This window comes from Triturus cristatus, chromosome 3_1, assembly GCF_964204655.1.
Source record: "Triturus cristatus chromosome 3_1, aTriCri1.1, whole genome shotgun sequence".
NCBI lineage: Eukaryota > Metazoa > Chordata > Amphibia > Caudata > Salamandridae > Triturus > Triturus cristatus.
The window spans coordinates 718,103,045-718,124,868 of NC_140583.1; the positions used below are offsets into that span (position 1 = coordinate 718,103,045).

General features: G+C 49.6%; 1 protein-coding gene across 2 annotated transcripts in view; it reads left to right on the forward strand.

The window, feature by feature from the left end:
* LOC146860845 (uncharacterized) overlaps nucleotides 1–21,824 on the forward strand; it is a 442,566-nt gene that overhangs the window by 252,717 nt on the left and 168,025 nt on the right. For both annotated transcript variants that reach the window (XM_085644807.1, XM_085644808.1), the window contains exon 3: nucleotides 9,238–9,321. The gene's annotated coding sequence lies outside the window, so the exon portion shown is untranslated. The remainder of the gene's footprint in view (nucleotides 1–9,237; nucleotides 9,322–21,824) is intronic.

A 21,824-nucleotide genomic window follows, 5' to 3' on the forward strand; every position in this document is an offset into this window, starting at 1 on the left:
TGTTACTTCAGCGAAACTAAAGAGCAGGTGGCGGGACCTACTTTTGGAGAAAACGTGAGACATCCTTGAAACTAGAATGCAAATAAATAAGCGGGCTGATGAATTAATGGCTTGATAAAATCACGCTTCTGGTTGCCAATATGGAAAGCGAGGCTACGCTTTACTATGTGATGTAGGAAATGTACAGCTCTACTACCTCAAATAACATTAGATTGTATGCCTACTCGAGTCATGAAACGTAGCAGGCGTATGGAGGCAAATGGACACTTCAGATTAATAAAAAGCAGCATCCACATCTGATTATTAATAGGGCTACCGGTTTTATGGTATTTATTTTTTTAACATTTTAGTCTGTATTTATCCATATTTATTTTTTGGCCAACTCATAGGGGCAGATTTACAAGCCCCTTGCGACACTTTTGCGCTTCCGCTGTGTCACTTTTGTGACGCAACAGCGGCGTAAGAAATGGGGCAAATTTACAATGTGACGCATCTAGGAAGATGTGTCTCGTTGTAAAGCCCTGCTTGACATTATGCCTGCTTCAGGTATAAAATATGCAGGGTAGGCGTTCTCACGTAGGAAAGCCTCGTAAAAGTGATGCAGTGAAACCTACAAGATTTCACTGCATGACTTTTAGGATGCCACTGCATCAGAACCTTACGCCTGCTTGAAGCAGGTGTAAGGAGTGACACAGTGTATTGGGAATAGGCCGCAACATGCATTTTCCGCCAACAGATGCGTCAGAGTTTCTGACCCATCTGTCAATCCTTGCGCCGTATTGTAAATACGGCACATCTATGGTGGTGCAAGGGTTTTTCATGCAGGTGCAGGGAAACTGACACATCTATATAGATGTGTCAGTTTCTTGTAAATCTGCCCCTTTGTGTTTTCAGAATAAATGGAGCTGTAAAATAGTATATTTCCACAATTTTTTTAACTCTTGGACTTGCATTCATGCATGGATACCAGTCATGTTTTAGCAAATTAAGCAGCCACTTATAACAAAAGACTACACTTACAGGTACATTTTAGTGTTATACTACAAATATGTGTTAGCATATGCCTGTATTTAAGGAAATCTCATCCTGTTTTTCAACTCTCCATGCTGTCTATCTGCTCAGCTGTTCTCTGGAATTTATGAAAGACAGCACGGAGAGTCTCTCAAAAGGAATACCATTTTCAGTATTTTTCAGCTTTTAAAAATAAATACAGACAGGAAACACATTGTTTTCTGCCTGTATTTATCTGTAAAAATCAGTAAAAATAGATAACTGGAAGCCGTAATTATAAAATATATCAAAACACATTGTGAATGTAATATACAGGTGTAGATGGACCTTAATGTTAACGCAATAGGAATACATTATCATGTTTTCACGGTCGCCAAGCTATAAATCTCCTTTGGTTTTGTGTCTGAAGTTTAATGTAGAAGGCCGGGTAATACGCACTAAATGTAATACAGTCCAAGCACATTATATATAATAACCAGAGCTTAAAGTTCAGAAAGAAAGAAGTAATAATTGGGGGACGCTAGGTGGCGCACAACCAAGATGGCCGCACACCTGTGAGGCTCTGGCTGCTTGGCGGCATACTCCTCCAGTTATCCGCATATATACCTCACTAATCCTCCAGCTGCAACCTGCTGCTTGCTCCTTCCACTATTCACTAGCTCCAGTGACAAAATCAGCGCTCTTGGACCTTGGCAAGTGGTTCCTTTGCTGGGCTCTGGTCAATGCGGGGTGAGAGTGGTGGCCCGCCTGGAGACCCGCGCGGCTGCTACACCCACACACAAGCTCCGAGGATCCCAAGTGGCAATAGGCCCCCCGGCAACACTGCGCTGCAGCTCCACTCTGCCGACTAATCCACTCAACAGCAACAGCTACTTTCCGGGGTTACTCAACCCACCACACACAGCCTGCTTCCAACAACTGCCGGCGTGTATACTGGCGCAAGTGCGAGTTTTGCCTCCTGGTCTAATCCTCGGAAGCTGGCTCGTGCCATCAAATCCTGACTGACCTTTTTCGAAGACAATCTCACATTAAAATAACTGCTCTCCGGCTTCTAGACTGGATGGCTCATCATCAGTCTGCCACTACTCAACGAGTTAAACTTCTCACGGCTGCGCAAAGCTACAGCTGACACGCTCTTTGAACTAGTACCGCAACTCTACATACTTACCGCTGCTTCATACTGGGCATTCTCCGCTCCACTGGATGCCCCGTGAGCGCGCATCCGATCGGCTTTTGCCAGGCGCAAGAGACGCTCTACCGTGCCATCTTTGTGAAGTACTTTTGTTTCCATCGGCCTGAGCTCTCATCTTTCCTACCACAGTGGGCACCATATTCTAGAATCTCCCCTGGCTACCACGATCTGAAGGTGCTGTGGTATGCTGAGGCCTGCTTCCCGCCTCGGCCCTCCTACACCCTTGGCCTACCAAATGTTGCGCTGGGCACTCCTCATTACTTCCTGCCAATGAACAAAAGGACTACAAGTAACTGCACACTGTGGGCTGCGGCCTTTCATATGTCTGTCGCCTCCATCTGCGTGGGCTGCCTTTGGGATCCATGCTTGCCTTACTGATGGCACTTAAGAGACCACCCACTTGCCCCCTCTGATTCTAATGCCAGTAGGCCTAATTCCCTTTTTCTTTTGACGCAGCAGTGGCCACTTTGCTTTCTAGACGCCTGGGGGAGAGAGCACTGATTGAGACGCCTATTCTTCAATCCTGTGCCGCCAATGCTTCGGCACAGAGCGCCTCCCCTCAAGCCTTCCTAGTTTCCAAGCCCTCTGCCATCCACGCCCAGTATACCTTACTACGAACTTAGCTTCGTTTCACGCGATCATTACTCGCAGAGCGTCCTCCCAGAGTCCTTCTGCACAGCTACCAGCTCTGAAGGTGAAGCTCCGCTCTTCCTCTGTGCTTTCAGGACCATCGTGCTGCTGGGCGTAATAGGTAATTCTGGATCCCTGTATTCACTGCTCCTGAGAGGGACACTGCCACCACAGACGCCTGGTCGCCCTCCAACCTGTTGACCCAAACAATATGCCGGCACTGGTGTGACTCCTGTCATTGTCAGTCTTTCGGCGTATTCCGCTCACACCTCTTGCGACAATGGGGAAGCCAGATGGACGCCAGCCCAAACTCATTTTCGATACCAAAAAGGTGGCTACACGTTCCAACTCGGAAGATTATGGACAGTCCAGCGCTGAGCAGACACACTCACATGCCCCAGCCGATGAAGTTAAAACTATGCTCTTGGCTCTGCAGCATAGCCTCACTGATCTCTATAGTAAAATGGACTCTATAAACAGTCGTCTGGACTTTCTTGTCTTGAAAGTAGATAAACACGATGGACAGATCAAAGAGGCCGAACGACGCATCTCTGACAATGAAGATGCCACATCTCAGATGCAGAAACAAGTGACGCAAATGGATACGCTTCTAAAAGTAATCACTGCCAAAAATAAAGACCTCGAGGCTCGTAGCCACCGAAATAACATCCGCATCATAGGCATACCGGAGAGCACCAATATGGGTCGCATGGAAGATTTCACCGAGCGTCTCCTCAAAAGTACCTTTGGCGAAGAGGCCTTCTCTACGCAACTCATCGTTGAACGGGCACACCGCTCCTTAGGTCCCCGACCTCCACCGGGTAGCGCTCCGTGGCCTATCGTGACCGGACTCCTTAACTATCGCGACCGCGATACCACACTTAAATTGACCCAAGAGAACAAGTCACTGCATTATGACGGCAATGAGTTCACCATTTATCCGGACTTTATAACCGCGGTTCAAGAGACAGGATGCAAATTCCTGCCGGTCAAACAAAAACTTCGGAAAGCGCAAATCGAATATGCCCTCATGTACCCGGCACGCCTCCGGGTTACATATCAGGCCATCTTAGATCCATGCTGGCAGACTCTCATGGTTTTCTGATTTTTTGTAGATAAAGACAATTTACATAGTCCTCCAGAAGCTAGCATTTTGAAATAGATGTGAGATGGACAGGGTTAGTACTTGTGTTTTCCAAACGCCTGGTAGACCTGGAGCTGTTCTTTATTCGGTCAGTCCAGGTCCCTACAGCTAAAGGAGGCTTGGTCCAAAGTGATTGGACAGAGAGCATCTTAAAGGAGACATAGAAAAGGCGGAAGTGGTAGCTTAGGTATGGTGTTCTGAGGTGGCAGACAGAGACTGCTCCAACCCAAGCCAACAGGCACTCACAAACATACCCAACCCCTGCCACTCATGTAGTTCCCAGATCCTAAGGACACAACGGAGACACTTAACAAGATTTAATGCAATATTGAACGATGTACTCTAGGACTGTTTAGGTCTACCTGTGGGAAGCAGATGTAAAGACCTTCAAAGTGTACAGTTGTTGATAAACAAAACAATTGTAGTTAAGTTGCTACCAGATATAATTACTAATTAGGAAGAGCAAACCCATCTGAAATGCTTGAGAGTGACTACTTCAGGACCACTCTACGCAGAGTTAATTCATAGTGGCTTTCCAAAATGCGGATGGTGGTGGTGGGGTGATAGCCTAGGTGGCTGACAGAAGTTTAACATATAGAACTGGTGATCTTAACTGGTAAATGCTGTCCCTGACCTGGCATAGTTCTAATGGAAGGTGGCTTGATCAGAAGGTTGTGCTCCACTGAGTATTAAGCATTTGGAGGATTAATGTCTGCTGTGCGAGTCTGCTTATGTACATTGGGGTTGAGCCATCAAGTTCTGCTATTTGGGACTTCCTGGCAGCAATTGCAGCTAGATTCACGAGGTTCTTCCCCAAGATAGTACCTAAAAATGGGTTTAGTCCAGAGCTAGGTGTTGATTACAATTCTAAAATTAGTGCAGAAAAAGTCATACATTTCTAAGGCAAGTAGGGAAGTAAGAGCACATGGCACAGAAGAAAGTCACCCCTTCCTTCTATGTAAGGTTATTCAATCATACCACTGAACTTCTTGAGAGAAAAACCATGGCAACTTTGAAACAACACACAAACACAAACACACACCAAGTGCAGAAGCCGCACCTCTTCTCTCACGCTCTCTGAAACAAAGCCATTTTCGCAGTTTTATCTGTAAACCGCACGCCCCTCATTCAACATCTCTAATTTAGGTTTTACCACATTCGAAACCCTTTTTATCATAAACCTCTGAAAGGACATCCAGGAACTGATGACAAGTGGAGCGTTTTGTGGCCTCTTTGGGTTATTAAGTGCTAGGTAAATACTTTAATATAGTCCAGTAGCATATGTGAGAACCTAAGAGGGAGCAGTCTCGTGCATCCAACCCTATTAAGATGTATCTCATCTATGCAGAAGTCCATTGATCTAATCACACCTTAATTTAAGTGGTAGTGGAAAGGGGCAGGTAAGTGGTGACCACAATGGACATAGACAGGAAGGGGTGGGTAGTAGACCATGCCCTCAGGGGAACAGAAAAATATTTGTATGGCATCCTGCTGAAGCAATTCACTACAGTTGTTATTATTATGTAACGTGAAATCAACCATCATGCTTCCTCCTCAATGCTGAATTTCAGAGTTGTTTAATACTTACTGACTTAATGTAAGCCTCGGTGTCATATACTGACATGCAAGAATGATGCCTGGACGCATCTGTAAACTAACGTTTATCTTTTTTGCTGTTGTATATATGGATGAAATGAAATGAAAAAGAAATTTATAAAGCGCAAACCTTCACCCGAGGGTGTCAAGGCACTAGCTCATCAGACAAAAAACACAGCATACAGGTTTTACCACATCAGATATTAAAAAAGCCACGTTTTTAGCACCTTTCTGAAGGCCAACAGATGGGTTTCTTCCTTTAGCCTTAATGGCAGCGAGTCCCAAAGTCGGGTAGTACCGACCAGGAAGCTTCTTCCTCCCCAAGAGCATTTTTTGAACCTGGGAACTACCAGGTTATGAGCATAGGCTGAGCGGAGATGACGGGCCGGGATGTAGGGCTGCAAATTCTGTTTAAAAAAGACAGGTCCTATGTCATGAACAACTTTAAAAGCTATGCAGAGGGCCTTAAATTCGATCCGTCTCTTCACCGGCAGCCAATGTAGCTCTTTAAGTGTCATCGAGACATATTTGTGTTTTGGAATGTTCAACAGTAGACGTGCTGCTGCGTTTTGCACAATCTTTGTCAGACATTTTTTAGTAGTCGGCCTTGGATAAAACAAGAGCCAAAACCACTAATTTCCGTAGATTGGCCGGAATAAAAGGAAGAAAGAATCCTTCCAAGTAATTTTAGAGTGTAGAAGGATGTCGCGATGCGATACTTGCCAAAGCACTCTCTGTTCACTCCACCCCACGCCACACATAGTTGAGTTTTGATAGAACCATTGGAGGTTTCTGTTGACTTATGATTGCATTTGAAGATTACAAGCCCAGTTGTTTGCTGCACTGACATAAGAGCAGTGAAGAATAGGCTTCTTTTTTAGGTCTCGTGACGTAAGCAGCGCATGCGCTGCCCATGTCTTACGAGGCTTCTTGGAATCAATATGATTCCAGAAGCCCCGTCCCAACTCTGCCTTCACCTTTCATTCATGCGCATCGTTTGGCATCGCAAATTATGCCGAAGGCAGTGCAATGATTGCATGCAAGGTACGTCAATCGCTGCTTGTTGCCACCCTGTCTCCTTTTAGCCACGCCCAGCGGGATTGGATCTCTTACTGCGGCGTGACACAGAAGGTTTAGTATTAGCTTGCCGCACTTTCTTTTGTATGCTTGTTTTTGTTGGTCCTTATAGCGTGCGCACACCACTCGCGGGGGGGGGGCCCGCACAAAGGCAGGCTCTTTGCAAGGATGAACTATTCACTGCTCAGTTGATGTATGTAAGCGTTAACCTCGTATTGTTGAGGCAAATCGTTTACTTATTATTTTTTGTTTGTTTAATTTTACGGAGTTTTATATAGCGCAAACTTGACCCGAAGGTATCGGGTATCAGAGCGCTATACATTGCACCAGTTGCATTACACGAGGACACATTCATTATGGTTAGGCACTTAGATGGTATTAACTTGCGACAAAATAAGCAAATAATACTGCCAGAGAATGTGCCGTATTCTAGTACATAACATGCCTCTTCTTGCTGCAGCATAATGATGCAAAATCAGGTACGCTTTGCCGCATAATAACCCTGCGCCTAATTATAAGTGGGTCGCAAAGAGCAGGGGGTAACACGGAAATGGAAGGGACGTTGCAGCCAACATTAGAGTGCTGACTTCAGAGGCTCTTTGTGTAAGCTGCGGAATGCTTGTTTTTGTTGGTCCTTATAGCGCGCGCACCACTCGCGTGGGGGCGCGCAGAGGCAGGCTGTTTGCAAGGATTAACTATTCACTGCTCAGTTGCTGTATGTAAGCGTTAACCTCGTATTGTTGAGCCAAAGCGTTTGCTTATTATTTTTTGTTTGTTTAATTTTACGGAGTTTTATACAGCACGAACTTGACCCGAAGGTATCGGGTATCAGAGCGCTTTACATTGCACCAGTTTCATTATGGTGCTGGGGTAGGAGCAATAAACTGCACATGAGGCGTACTGCGGGCTGAACTGCCTACCCATTAAATGTTGCACCATGTTCTCACCATCAGTGGTGGGAAGAAACTAGTCGTCATACTATATCAGACTCTTTTACAGTTGTTGCACTGTGACATAGAAGATCTTAGAAGTAAACGGGAGGGCAATGTAGGCAGAAAGCTATAATACATAGACGGGAGCTTAGCAGCTGGACACCGTTTGAGGGTCTCCCGGAACTCTAGCCTGAAGCTTTTGCTTACAGTTTTCTGCACAGGAGTTCCTTGATCCCTTATAGGCTAAGTAGAATATATCCGGCCACCATGACAGTCTGATGGGGGAATGGATTTTACCCACAAAGTATGGGCAGGACTCGTTGCTGCTGTTTATAGGGTCAAAGTAACAAAGTACTTACAAGAAATGACTGAACAGAAAACATGCCTATTGGAGCGCGTGACAAGAATTTAAAACAAGCTTTAAAAATGCAATTGGTCTCGCCTTTTATTAAGTTAAAGCCATTTGCTTTGCTATACAATACCATTAGCAAAGCAGATGGCTTTAACTTACTCAAAGGCAAGACCTAATGCATTTTCAATGCTTGTTCACTGTTTGTCAGCCTGTGCATTGAAATAGGCTCTGAAGCAATACAAGCCCGACAGCTGATCTGCTGCCTCCCTCCAGTCTCAGGATACCCGGAGTAGGCTCCAGAATGGTACCCCTGGTTCACCATCCCCAGTTAGCTGGAGAAAGGCAGCAGGATGCCTTTGAAGATTTTGCAGTTTTAGAATTGTTTGGAAAAAGTCTTAGAGGCGACTCTGGTCCTTGGGTCCTCCTACAGGCAGGGGCCTACGCAATAGGACAACTGTAAATTGCGTAGCTCTTAATAACGGGGTCCAAGTGACATCATAGACATAAATATCACAAGACATTGTTGTCTTTCACATCATAGACAATGCACGCCTTGCTTTTTTGTGTGATGTCACTTTAAACCCCTTGATGTTAAAAGCTTCCTTTTCGTAGCTGGCCTTCTATAATCCTTTAAGTTCTGATTTTCCACCTTACTGGCCTTCCGAACTGCTACTGAGAGATGGTGCTGGCTGAGATGTGTATTGCCAGAGATTAGTGTATGGATGTTGATGTGTATGATTTTAAGATGTGACCCTGACACATATTCTTGTAGTTTCCATGACATGCGGGTCAAGTGCTCAAGTGCTGGACAAGCAAAAGATGGGGCTGGATGAGGATTCCTCACTGTATCACCGTGGACGCTGAGCAGCGTGGACAGTGTATGTTAACCAGGTAGCTCCATGGCATCCAGGACACCTAAATCCAGTCCAGTCTTTCTTCTACAAGCCATTGTGACCTAGACGGGTATTCCAGTCGATTCAATTGCGGTGAACCAGGAGTACCACTCTCAGGATGCATCAGGCTGTTACATGAAAGCCCAGGGCTGGGCACCATTGTCCCCGAGGACATGGACTCATGCGGTATCCCTGTTATAGGGGCACTGAGGGACTGGTTCAGGCAGAGATATCCTGCAGGTAGGGATTCTATGGGTTGAAATGGCATTCGTCAAGTACAGACGCAAGAATGATGTAGACTGGCATGTGCTAATGAAGATTTAGATTGCAGCTGAATCATCTGTGCGACTGTAACTCGCTTCGGAGGGAGGCACTTTAAAAACTCACACATATATCGCTCTTCATTGCAGATAATACAAAGGCACCGTAGATAAGCTGTGGATCCTCGGTCAGAAGCTGCCACCTGTCTCTCTTATGGACTGCAATAGATTCAGGTAATATGTCTGGCTAGTTAAGAGCATGTTAATGTTTCTACAAGGTGTACTCTGCTACAGCAATACTCATGTATGCTTGTGTGCTTCCTGTTGTCATGCGATGGAGCGAAAGTGGAGAGAACATGACCCAAGAGCTAGTGCAGCCTCTCTGTATGTGGCATGCAGACATTGGATTTTGAGTGTTGCTGTCTACCCAAGATGGAGGTTCATGCAGCATAGTTCACAGCGAGGAGTATTTTTAGCCCATGGGAGCATTGATGCCTCTGAATGGCTCCTGCAAAGCTGTCTGTCAAGAATTTTGTTGTTGTGGGATGTTTCCTTAATTCCCTTCAACAACACCTGGGGAGGCGCGGGGGCATGGAGATACTGAGCACTCACCTGTTCCAGGGAAAAATGGTGAGTATTAGGAGTGAGTCAAACTCAGTTGACACTGGCGACAAGATCCAAGATCCCAACCCAGTGCTTTGGGCTTTAGAAGGTCCCGAAAGCTGCAGCAGCCACACCCTCCCCCCCTAAAGCAAGGGCAGCTGGATCACTCTTAACAGAATCAAATATGGACCCACTGCAGCAGGAGAGAGGCATGTCACCCAGGTCAGCAAAGGTCACTGTACCAGTTCTGTTAAGCAGAAAGGTTGCATGACATTTTGATTAGACACTTTTTCCATCCATGCTTCATCCATCTGTAGCTTACCATGTTCTTCTGAAGTGTTGAAAAGTCATGACTCTTGTATGTAATCCCAATACCAGTGGCACCAACATGCACATGCTACACACTCCCTTCTTTCATACCGGCAGCTGTGCTCCTCCACTTCTCCAGCGACGCCCCCCCCTCAGCTGGCAGGCTCAGAGAGATGCGAGTGAGGCCCCCGCTGCATGGTATGAGGCACCCGGCATGGGAGGTGAGGCGGTCCAGCACGTGGACGCTGTGACGTCACGGACGGACCCCCGCTGCTGCTCTATTGTCCGTTAGTGATGCAAAGAACCTCCTCATTCCTCTCTATTTGAATATGAATGAGCTGGAGGGAAGAAGACACCCAGCCACGCTGTGTAACGGGGACAGCTATTGTTCTCGTGACACTTTAAGTGGGTACCTGGTGACGCGAGAATGAACGCCCCCGCACTCGCTCTGAGTCAATGAATGATATCCCATAACCCTTCGGTGAGCAGTACTCTGCTGCTGAACTGCTCTTATGCCAGAAGCCTCTGTTGTTAACACTTGTAGAATACAAGCATTGGAAAAGCCTATTATTTTGGCTTTTGCATGGTTAAAAAGTATAAAGATGTCTACAGAACTTCACTAATGCATGCAGCACACATACAGGCAGGGCCGCAGCTGTGCATTGCATCCCTAACATAGAGAGTCAGGCACAGTGCAGGCAGCCGCGGAAAATGCTTCCCTAACACAGAGACACTGGTACAGTGCAGGCAGCCGCAGCGCAGGCTTCCCTAACACAGAGGGACTGGTACAGTGCAGGCAGCCGCAGCTGTGCATGCATCCCTAGCATAGAGAGCCAGGCACAGTGCAGGCAGCTGCAGCGCATGCTTCCCTAACATAGAGAGTCAGGCACAGTGCAGGCAGCTGCCGCCATGTTTCCCTAACACAGAGAGACTGGTACGGTGCAGGCAGCCGCAGCTGTGCATGCATCCCTACCATAGAGAACCAGGCACAGTGCAGGCAGCCACGGCGCATGCTTCCCTCACACAGAGAGACTGGTACGGTGCAGGCAGCTGCAGCTGTGCATGTATCCCTAACATAGAGAGCCAGGCACAATGCAGGCAGCCGCAGCTGTGCATGCATCCCTAGCATAGAGAGCCAGGCAAAGTGCAGGCAGCCGCAGTGCATGCTTCCCTAACACAGAGAGCCAGGCACAGTGCAGGCAGCCGCCGCCATGCTTTCCTAACACAGAGAGACTGGTACAGTGCAGGCAGCCGCAGCTGTGCATGCATCCCTAACACAGAGAGCCAGGCACAGTGCAGGCAGCCGCAGTGCATGCTTCCCAAACATAGAGAACCAGGCACAGTGCACGCAGCCACGGCGCATGCTTCCCTAACATAGAGAGCCAGGCACAGTGCAGGCAGTCGCAGCGCATGCTTCCCTAACATAGAGAACCAGGCACAGTGCAGGCAGCCACGGCGCATTCTTCCCTAACACAGAGAGCCAGGCACAGTGCAGGCAGCCACAGCGCATGCTTTGCTAACATAGAGAACCAGGCACAGTGCAAGCAGCCACGGCGCATGCTTCCCTAACACAGAGAGACTGGTACGGTGCAGGCAGCCGCACCTGTGCATGCATCCCCAGCATAGAGAGCCAGGCACAGTGCAGGCAGCCGCAGCGCATGCTTCCCTAACATAGAGAGCCAGGCACAGTGCAGGCAGCCACGGCGCATGCTTCCCTCACACAGAGAGACTGGTACGGTGCAGGCAGCTGCAGCTGTGCATGTATCCCTAACATAGAGAGCCAGGCACAATGCAGGCAGCCGCAGCTGTGCATGCATCCCTAGCATAGAGAGCCAGGCAAAGTGCAGGCAGCCGCAGTGCATGCTTCCCTAACACAGAGAGCCAGGCACAGTGCAGGCAGCCGCCGCCATGCTTTCCTAACACAGAGAGACTGGTACAGTGCAGGCAGCCGCAGCTGTGCATGCATCCCTAACACAGAGAGCCAGGCACAGTGCAGGCAGCCGCAGTGCATGCTTCCCAAACATAGAGAACCAGGCACAGTGCAGGCAGCCACGGCGCATGCTTCCCTAACACAGAGAGACTGGTACAGTACAGGCAGCCGCAGCTGTGCATGCATCCCCAGCATAGAGAGCCAGGCACAGTGCAGGCAATCGCAGCGCATGCTTCCCTAACACAGAGAGCCAGGCACAGTGCAGGCAGTCGCAGCACATGCTTCCCTAACATAGAGAACCAGGCACAGTGCAGGCAGCCACGGCGCATGCTTCCCTAACACAGAGAGCCAGGCACAGTGCAGGCAGCCACAGCGCATGCTTTGCTAACATAGAGAACCAGGCACAGTGCAAGCAGCCACGGCGCATGCTTCCCTAACACAGAGAGCCAGGCACAGTGCAGGCAGCCACAGCGCATGCTTTGCTAACATAGAGAACCAGGCACAGTGCAAGCAGCCACGGCGCATGCTTCCCTAACACAGAGAGACTGGTATGGTGCAGGCAGCCGCACCTGTGCATGCATCCCCAGCATAGAGAGCCAGGCACAGTGCAGGCAGCCGCAGCGCATGCTTCCCTAACATAGAGAGCCAGGCACAGTGCAGGCAGCCACGGCGCATGCTTCCCTCACACAGAGAGACTGGTACGGTGCAGGCAGCTGCAGCTGTGCATGTATCCCTAACATAGAGAGCCAGGCACAATGCAGGCAGCCACAGCTGTGCATGCATCCGTAGCATAGAGAGCCAGGCAAAGTGCAGGCAGCCGCAGTGCATGCTTCCCTAACACAGAGAGCCAGGCACAGTGCAGGCAGCCGCCGCCATGCTTTCCTAACACAGAGAGACTGGTACAGTGCAGGCAGCCGCAGCTGTGCATGCATCCCTAACACAGAGAGCCAGGCACAGTGCAGGCAGCCGCAGTGCATGCTTCCCAAACATAGAGAACCAGGCACAGTGCAGGCAGCCACGGCACATGCTTCCCTAACACAGAGAGACTGGTACAGTAAAGGCAGCCGCAGCTGTGCATGCTTCCCCAGCATAGAGAGCCAGGCACAGTGCAGGCAATCGCAGCGCATGCTTCCCTAACACAGAGAGCCAGGCACAGTGCAGGCAGTCGCAGCGCATGCTTCCCTAACATAGAGAACCAGGCACAGTGCAGGCAGCCACGGCGCATGCTTCCCTAACACAGAGAGACTGGTACAGTACAGGCAGCCGCAGCTGTGCATGCATACCCAGCATAGAGAGCCAGGCACAGTGCAGGCAACCGCAGCGCATGCTTCCCCAACATAGAGAGCCAGGCACAGTGCAGGCAGTCGCAGCGCATGCTTCCCTAACATAGAGAACCAGGCACAGTGCAGGCAGCCACGGCGCATGCTTCCCTAACACAGAGAGCCAGGCACAGTGCAGGCAGCCACAGCGCATGCTTTGCTAACATAGAGAACCAGGCACAGTGCAAGCAGCCACGGCGCATGCTTCCCTAACACAGAGAGACTGGTACGGTGCAGGCAGCCGCACCTGTGCATGCATCCCCAGCATAGAGAGCCAGGCACAGTGCAGGCAGCCGCAGCGCATGCTTCCCTAACATAGAGAGCCAGGCACAGTGCAGGCAGCCACGGCGCATGCTTCCCTAACACAGAGACACTGGTACAGTGCAGGCAGCCGCAGCGCATGCTTCCCATACACAGAGAGACTGGTACAGTGCAGGTAGCCACGGCGCATGCTTCCCTAACATAGAGAGACTGGTACAGTGCAGGCAGCCGCAGCGCAGGCTTCCCTAACATAGAGAGACTGGTACAGTGCAGGCAGCCGCAGCTGTGCATGCATCCCTAGCATAGAGAGCCAGGCACAGTGCAGGCAGCTGCAGCACATGCTTCCCTAACATAGAGAGTCAGGCACAGTGCAGGCAGCTGCCGCCATGTTTCCCTAACACAGAGAGACTGGCACGGTGCAGGCAGCCGCAGCTGTGCATGCAGCCCTACCAAGGAGAACCAGGCACAGTGCAGGCAGCCACGGCACATGCTTCCCTCACACAGAGAGACTGGTACGGTGCAGGCAGCTGCAGCTGTGCATGCATCCCTAACATAGAGAGCCAGGCACAATGCAGGCAGCCGCAGCTGTGCATGCATCCCTAGCATAGAGAGCCAGGCAAAGTGCAGGCAGCCGCAGCGCATGCTTCCCTAACACAGAGAGCCAGGCACAGTGCAGGCAGCCGCCGCCATGCTTTCCTAACACAGAGACTCTGGTACAGTGCAGGCAGCCGCAGCTGTGCATGTATCCCTAACACAGAGAGCCAGGCACAGTGCAGGCAGCCGCAGTGCATGCTTCCCAAACATAGAGAACCAGGCACAGTGCAGGCAGCCACAGCGCATGCTTCCCTAACACAGAGAGACTGGTATAGTACAGGCAGCCGCAGCTGTGCATGCATCCCCAGCATAGAGAGCCAGGCACAGTGCAGGCAACCGCAGCGTATGCTTCCCTAACACAGAGAGCCAGGCACTGTGCAGGCAGTCGCAGCGCATGCTTCCCTAACATAGAGAACCAGGCAGAGTGCAGGCAGCTGCCGCCATGTTTCCCTAACACAGAGAGACTGGTACGGTGCAGGCAGCCGCAGTTGTGCATGCATCCCTACCATGGAGAACCAGGCACAGTGCAGGCAGCCACGGCACATGCTTCCCTCACACAGAGAGACTGGTACGGTGCAGGCAGCTGCAGCTGTGCATGCATCCCTAACATAGAGAGCCAGGCACAATGCAGGCAGCCGCAGCTGTGCATGCATCCCTAGCATAGAGAGCCAGGCAAAGTGCAGGCAGCCGCAGCGCATGCTTCCCTAACACACAGAGCCAGGCACAGTGCAGGCAGCCGCCGCCATGCTTTCCTAACACAGAGAGACTGGTACAGTGCAGGCAGCCGCAGCTGTGCATGTATCCCTAACACAGAGAGCCAGGCACAGTGCAGGCAGCCGCAGTGCATGCTTCCCAAACATAGAGAACCAGGCACAGTGCAGGCAGCCACAGCGCATGCTTCCCTAACACAGAGAGACTGGTATAGTACAGGCAGCCGCAGCTGTGCATGCATCCCCAGCATAGAGAGCCAGGCACAGTGCAGGCAACCGCAGCGCATGCTTCCCTAACACAGAGAGCCAGGCACTGTGCAGGCAGTCGCAGCGCATGCTTCCCTAACATAGAGAACCAGGCAGAGTGCAGGCAGCCACGGCGCATGCTTCCCTAACACAGAGAGACTGGTACAGTACAGGTAGCTGCAGCTGTGCATGCATACCCAGCATAGAGAGCCAGGCACAGTGCAGGCAACCGCAGCGCATGCTTCCCTAACACAGAGAGCCAGGCACAGTGCAGGCAGTCGCAGGGCATGCTTCCCTAACATAGAGAACCAGAACCAGGCACATTGCAGGCAGCCACGGTGCATGCTTCCCTAACACAGAGAGCCAGGCACAGTGCAGGCAGCCACAGTGCATGCTTCGCTAACATAGAGAACCAGGCACAGTGCAAGCAGCCACGGCGCATGCTTCTCTAACACAGAGAGACTGGTACGGTGCAGGCAGCCGCACCTGTGCATGCATCCCCAGCATAGAGAGCCAGGCACAGTGCAGGCAGCCGCAGCGCATGCTTCCCTAACATAGAGAGCCAGGCACAGTGCAGGCAGCCACGGCGCATGCTTCCCAAACACAGAGAGACTGGTACAGTGCAGGCAGCAGCAGCAAAGGCTTCCCTAACACAGAGAGACTGCTACAGTGCAGGCAGCCGCAGCGCATGCTTCCCTAACATAGAGAGCCAGGCACAGTGCAGGCAGCCACGGCGCATGCTTCCCTAACACAGAGAGGCTGGTACAGTGCAGGCAGCAGCAGCAAAGGCTTCCCTAACACAGAGAGCCAGGCACAGCACAGGCAGTGGCCAGGCATGCTTCCCTTAGCACAGAGCCTGGCACAGTGCAGGCAATGGCAGTGTATGCTTCCCTAACATAGAGAGCTAGGCACAGCACAGGCAGCAGCAGTGCATGGTTCCCTAACAAAAAGAGCCAGGCACAGTCCAGGCAGCAGCTTTCCTAATAAAGAAATTGCAGTAGCTGAGTAATTTCTCCATCTCCTTTCCTCATCACTTTGTTACTTTAGACATGTTATGCAGTATTTCATCCTAGCCATATCTATAAACCTATAGTTGTGTGATTATTCTGTACCGATGTACGATGTGCACACCAGTAGCAGCTAGCAGAGAATGAGGATGGAGGGGGGCACAAAATAATACAATTTTCAAAAATACCACTTACGTCACCCGCCGGCCGATCTCTCCTCAGCTTCTTCGGAACCAGGAAGCTCTCCATAGCCAATCACAATGCCTCAATGCAGTTCTGATTGGCTCCCCTAAGCCAATCACAACGCTGCAATGCAGCATTGTGATTGGTCTCAGCGTCGTGGATCGGCGCCCAGATGGGGACAGGGGGGCCTGAGCATGTTCCCCACCTGGCTGCGTAATGCAGCCTGGTGGGAAACATGCAAAGTGCACATGACTTCTTGGCCGGACCAGGATGGCCGGCCAAGCTGCCATGCTCACTTGGAGTTTCCAAACCACTCCTCCCCCTGTGCCTCCATCCCCGCCCCACCCTAACCCATCCCCAAACCTGAGAAAAATAAAATGATAATAACTTTGTTTTAATCATATTTTTCCTGCTCACAGAGCAGTGGGGCGACACTTCTCCACCTTAGCGGAGAAGCCGTCCCTGGTGTACACTGATGTCTGACTTGGTTTGAAAACGAATTTTTTTTTTTAATTGAGGAGTTGAGGGGGAGAGGTGAGGGGGAGATTGTGAGAAACAGTGGTGCAAGATGAGTATAAGTTGAGGTTAAGATGAGTGTGAGCTCTTAACAGGCAAAGGGCTGTCTTGCATAATGTTTCGGAATGAGTGTGGCTGAACTCATCACACACAAAGGGTGTGTAGTCTTTCAGCAACTGTGTGGAGGGCGTAACTCAAATTGCTAATGGAAAGGATTTAATGTTTGATTTAGGCTACCATTCAGACTACCTTATCATATCTACCCTATGGTACACCTCGCACACAATCTCTCTATTGCCCCGAGGATGTTAGCACATGGCTAATACAGTCCAGGGCTCTTGCACCTCAGCAGGCAACCACCGAGGCCGGACACATTGTACACACTAATTGGTGATGCCAAAATAGGTCATTCCAGTAGCTGTTGTTCCTTTTTTCCCAAATGTGTCTGTGAAAACATGATTTGTATAACTTTTTGTAGTGTCAAAAGTTACGCTCACATTGTGAGGTTTTTTCCCTTACAGATTAAGGTTGTTGTTTTCACTTGCATGGTTCTCGAGGCCTGGACAAGAAGAGTCTATGATAGCATATGGAAGGGATAGTCACTGCCTGCCATATCCATGACCTTTGATCCTGTCCCAATATTGTTGTACGAGTAAAGCAATTTTGGCTTAGCTTCCGTAGTGCCAGTTCCTCCTCTTCAGCACATTGTTACAGTTTATCCTAGTGTTTAAGGTTGTAGCACTGTATGTAGGATGGAAATGCCAACACCACCAAGGAACTTTCAACATTGATAAGAAATTCGGAAACCCAGATTCCATTGAAAATAACAACACACCCTCACAAGAACTGTGCGACAACTTCTGGGACAAGATCGCAAACATACACAAATTTCGTGCCCCAACCGACACCCACGGACTTCCTTGACAGATACGCCGCCACCACAACCAACACGAAACACATACTGACCACACGGAACCTTCTCTCTACTCAGGACACCACCTCCACCATGAAATTCATCCACTCAGAAGCTCCCACAAACCCATGCCCGGAACACATCTTCAATCTCAGAAACCAAAGGATCGGTCAAGAACTCACCACCCTGCTCAACACCTCAGTCACCACCAGAAAATCTCCAGACACCTGGAAACACGTTGAGGTCAGACCACTACTCAAAAAACCCTCAGCCGACCCCAAAATACTCAAGAACTATCGGCCAATCGCCTTGCTCGCTTTCCAAGCCAAGGTACTGGAAAAGATCAACAACAAGCAAGTCATGGAGCAGAACCAGCTACTCAATGCTTCCCAATCCGGCTTCCGCTGCAAACATATCACCGACACTACCCTGATCGCAGCCACCAACGACATACGGACCCTTCTCGACCGAGGAGAAACAGCAGCTCTGATCCTCCTCAACCTCTTGGCAGCCTCCGACACCGTATCCCACCACATCAGCATCCAAGGGGACCCGCTTAGATGGAACACCTTCTTCCTCACCAGAAGAACACAGACGATCCACCTCCCACATTTCTCCTCTCAACCCAAACGTGTCGCCTGCTGTGTCCCCCAGAGCTCATCAGCAGCCCCACGCTCTCCAATATTGCCATATCCCACGGTCTTAACATAACTTCCTACACAGACTACACCCAGCTCATCCTGTCACTCACCGATGACACCATTAGGACCAATTTCCACAGATGCATGACAAGCGTCACCAACTGGATGAAGAACAACTGCCTGTAGCTGAACATGGACAAGACAGAAGCATTGATCTTCGGCATCAACCGCAACCCATGCAATGACTCCTGGTGGCCATCAGACCTGCACCCACTCCCTCCGACCATACCAGGAACCTCAGAATTATCTTTGACAAAAAGCTTGCCATGAAATGACAGATCAACTCCATCTCCTCCACCTGCTTCCTCACTCGGCACATGCTACGTAATATCTTCAAATCGGTACCATTGCATACAAGACGCACCATGGCAGAGGCCCTCATCAGTAGTCGACTGGACTATAACAATGCTCTCTACGTAGGACTCGCCACACACCTCCTACAGAGACTTCAAACCATACAGCACTCCGTAGCCAGACTCGTCCTCGACCTCCCCCAACAAATCCACATCACACCCCAACTCAGGCAACTCCACTGGCTCCCCGTACAGAATAGATGGCAATTTGAACTGCTGACCCACGCACACAAAACTGTAAACAACCAAGGACTAGAAATCTGCAAATCTAAGTAATGATACCCAAAACGAGGAGGGGAAACCGCGAGCAGCCAAGGACCAGCCTACCTTAACCACCACCTGACCTTTGTCCTACGAGTAAGAACACTAGGCTTCGCCTCCCTATCACTGGCCCACACTCCCCACATCTACCAAAGCAGAAGTGGAGGACGATCCTTCTCCCACATCGCAGCAAGACGTGGAACAGCCTCCCCACGCAACTCCGCGCCAACACCTCACTTCCCGAATTCCGTATGGCCCTCGAGACCTGGCTGTTCAAATGAGCCTCCAGGACCTGCAAGCGCCTGGATACCCTATCAGGTGATTGGTCGTGTTTTATAAATCCTGATTGATTGATTGATTGATTGATTGATTGATTGATTGAAATGGAATCCCAGATTTGACCATGTTCCATTTAGCTGCGGGTTGTTCTTTCATGTTTGTGCCACTGTGAGTCTCTGCAGGACATAGAAGTGGGAGGAGTGTGTGAGGGCAAATGGCATGTCACTTATCTGCTCACACCCAAAACATGTAATATTCCTGGTCTTTATTTTACTGTTTGGTTTACTCCAATGGTGGCGCGAACCCCCCTTGCAAAGCCTCTTCCAGATCATGCGTCCCTACTGGGACCGCTGCAGCTCAGTGCCGCACTGCGCTCTGCTTCTTCAGATAAACACTTCCGAAAAGTACCCTGTGGTGAAATCCGGAGCTTCCGCTTCTGGTCGTCGTCATAACGTGCATTTGTGTGCAGCGTCCGTCCACGGTAAACAAAGAGGCCGTGTTACTGCGTGACCGGGCCCTGCGAGGCACCATAAAAGGCGTCAGCCACAGGAGCCGGGGACAGAGCATTTCCCGCCCACAGGCCTCTGCCGTCTGATTCACCCGTCTGGGAACCGAGACTCCTCTGAGCGTGTCTGCCCAGGGCAGTGCCAGCTGAAATGCTGTCACCGTCCCAGCGAAGGTCTGGGGCTGTCGGTGATGAGTCGGATGCAGAGAAGGGGGCACGTCTGGGATTCGCTCCAGGTGGTGGAAAGAATCCTTTATGACATTGTGAGGCGAGCTTTAGGAAACATAAGGGGCAAAGACTTACACATTTCTTGGACTTTTAAAGCAACCTTAAACTGCTCGTGTTTTTCCCCTCTTCGGCTCCTCCTTTTGGGTATCATTACTTAGATTTGCAGATTTCTGTCATCTGCAAGTCAGGGATGAGCGAGTCAACGAATTCCCCAGGGGAGCGGAGCCAAATGTGGGGCCTCGTTGTATGAGCCCCTGCAGAAAGCGAGCCCTGAGAAGATCTGGCATGTAAATTATGCAACAAGCATCTCATAAAAATATGATACAGTCTGTTCAAAATTAGAAAACGGCGTTTCTTTAGCACACAGAAGTGTTTCCCTTTAGTACATAAGATGATCTCTCTGCATTGAAAGGCATTTATTAAAAGCAAGTTTTTAAACGTGAACTTAGAAAACATTCCTGCCCCCACTGGGCCCTGATAACAAGAAGCAAGTCAGGTGTGATACATATGTGGTCTGGGTTATCATATACAAAGAGCGCAGCATTACACTCTTAAATCAAACACGATTTGTGACTCGTGAACTTGTGCATTTGAAGGTGGTCTCATGTGATAATGAAGAAAAACGGGCACTGTGAAATATAATATTATCCTACGATCGCACAACTTGGTAAAGAGGGAACGCCAGGTTGATTCCAGGTTTTCTTGTTTAATATTGGGTAATTCATCCACTACATGGGTATCTCATGCGCTTTCTTTCTTTACATCAAACATTAATCCGTTGGCTTTGTGCATGATTTTAAGCCTGGGTGACAGGGTAAAATACTTGAGAGCGCCCAGCATCATTAAAACCTACACATGATGCATAAGGTAATTCAGACCTTTCGGGCCGGTGCCTGCTGCTGAGATCTTTTTGTAATGCGCAGTTGATGGGTTAAATTCTGTGAAGGGCAACTCGCAGCTTTTGGGTTTGCATCGTTAAAATGGGCGCTATTATTATGCTCTGAATGCAATAATTTCTTACAGCGTAAAATGTAACCTCCGCCGACTACATTTCAACTCATGTTTCATCGTTTAAACTTTCTGCTCTGCATTGTAATTCAGAGTTTGCCAAACCCTTGCCATTGGGTCGGTAAACACGTGCAACACAGTCCCCTAGTCCTAGTGAATCCAGAAAAATCAGTTTTCAGTGCAACCTAGTAAAGTTGGCACTGGAAGTAGCCACATGTTGAACTTGAAATATGGTTATCTCAACGAGAACTTTAATAACAATTCAAAAAACAGTTTTAAAACTTTGAGAAATCCTGTTTTAAAGACCGTGTGGCTGATTTAGAGGAGAGTGGCTGGTGACGGCACTGCAGCCAAAAACTAGAGCTGTCCAACCTTCCCCCCTCTTTGTGTCTCCTTATAATTTCCGAGATTGAGACAGAAGGGCCTTCCCAATACGGCACCCTCCACTGCCTCTGACATAGAGATTGCCATATAGGCTGTATACACATCACCAAAATGTCTGAAGGGCTGTCATGTAAACCATCTCTGCATACAAACAATTTTTAATTTGTGCCGGTGCTTCCAGTGCTTGACTTCATCCCATATTTACAGGTCCCGGGACTTATTTAAGTGAGTTGATAACCACATGAGGGATTACTGGTGTGTATCCTACCAAATTGTGGCACTGTCTGTGCTCTCCTCAGACTAGCTGCTGTCTTGATGTCCACACCCAGTGTTGCTGATGTAGGTGGATGGCAGGGCTGGATTGGGCAACCAAAAGCAGCTCTGGCAAAAATATTAAAAAACAGTCCTTTTTCCTTCATCTCCTCAA